This window comes from Crocodylus porosus, unplaced genomic scaffold (genome assembly GCF_001723895.1).
Source record: "Crocodylus porosus isolate Cpor-Errol unplaced genomic scaffold, CroPor_comp1, whole genome shotgun sequence".
Lineage (NCBI taxonomy): Eukaryota > Metazoa > Chordata > Crocodylia > Crocodylidae > Crocodylus > Crocodylus porosus.
Window position 1 is genome coordinate 67,335,279 of NW_017728950.1, and position 1,922 is coordinate 67,337,200.

Consider the following 1,922-nt stretch of genomic DNA (forward strand, 5'->3'; position numbering starts at 1 on the left):
TTTGAGAAATATCCAACCTATTCCACAAAAAATTATTCCAGTTGACCGTAACTTTTACAAGTCATGATCATATGAAGAAACATCTGCCATCTCACTATATATAGTAAGAAGGAGGGAAAAAGGGACCAAGGAAAAGCCAGCTGGAGGCTACTTGCTGAGAGCAGTATAAAGGAAGGGTCGCAGCAGTAAGACAGGCATAAAGGCTCTGGTTGGGGAGAAGACAGTGACAGGAAGAAAAGAAACCCAGGAAAACTGACTGGGGTGAGCCTGGGAAAAATAGAGGGAGGTCTGACAGGCTCTAGAGAAAGCTGACTGGGTGCTGAGCCTATTCAGAAAGAGTTAGAAGCTACAAAAGGAAGAGACTCGCGAGGGGAAGAACCCAAAGAACTTACCAAAAGAAAGGGAGAAATCCAAGCTAAGATGGCCAGGGGGACCAGCGAAGCAAGGAAAAACCACTAGGCCAGCTAATTTCACAGCTATAGCTTTGTCTTTGAGGCCTAATCAGTTCCACAAGCAGTTACAAGTTACATTTGCGGGTTACAAAAATACAAACCTTATATTAGACAAAAGTTCCAAATGCCTCTAAGAAGCACATATTTATTGCTTATTGCTTTCTTTGGTTCTGGCTGTCATATTACACTCAGGGTATTCCTTTCCACTTGGCTTAGCACGCATGTGAGCAGCCACACTGCAAACTAACAGTAGAATCCCTGAGCCCCCGCTGGTGTTCTGCTTCGTCAGGAGTAGAATATCCCAAGGTATGGGAATGGGGGGAATAATTCACAGTTCTTAGCACTGCTGGAACATGCTCTGAATTAGTCCACAGTGCACTATGGGAAACTGTGCCTATTTTTTCTGGGCACATAGTAGATTCTGTTGGGAGGTACTGGATGGATAGCATCATGTACATGTATATAGGTATACATATACATGTACGTGTACATGTCCATGTATATGTGCCTCCTAAGCTTTAAACTGCAAAACACTTGACTGTAGTTGTTTGTTGCCTTCTGGGTATAAGAGATGCCAGAAAAGACCTGTAAAAAGATTTGGAACAGTAGCAGATCACATTGAGCACTTGTATACATGATGAAATTTACCCTTTTTTGTGTTTTAATGTCAATACTGTTTGCATGTGTGGGTTTTTCTAGTGATTTAAGACTTTTTGGCAATTTAAAGTAAACCACATCCCAAAGTATTTTAGTTTAGATTGCCAGGAATTAAACTGATGGGTCCATGGATTTGTCTGGTCAAAACAGGTATGTACTCAAGAATGTGTAATGAGCCCCTTTCTCCACCAGATGGCACTGCAACTTTTGTGTAGTTCACCCCTTTGTCCACCAGATGTTGCTTAGAATTGCAGGTAGGAGGGGAAGAGGTTACCTGCACTATTTGGTAAGTGGGTGTGATGTGTTTCTTTGGACACCAGGTGTTGTATGCCAAATGCTGAGGTCCACCCAGCCTGACATGAATCAATCAAGGTACTGAAATCTCCCATGGGGGATTTTGTAGCCTGTAGGGGGAGGCCAAGAAGGTGGTTTTGGGAGTATGAGACAAAACCCATCTTCTTTCTTCCCCTGCAGAACACTAATACACCAAAGATGATGTGATGCTGTCTTTTTTTTTCTTTCTGTTAATTTATATTTGTTGGCTTTTATTTATTTGGGGGGGGTTGGGGAAAAATATTTTTTTTGTGTGTGTGGGCACTGGGGTGCGCCCCCCGGTTGCGGGTCACCCCAAAAGGTCCCGAATGGCCCCTGTAGAGTACAAGTACGCGCCGGACCGCTGGTGCCCCGTTAGTCTCGCCTGCCACGTCTTGATGGACAAAAGGGGTTCACCCAAAAATGGGGCGCTGACGGTCCAACGCAAGGGGCTACCCTAGCTCCACAGTGCGGGGTCCTGAGGGCTCCTCACTCCCCTAC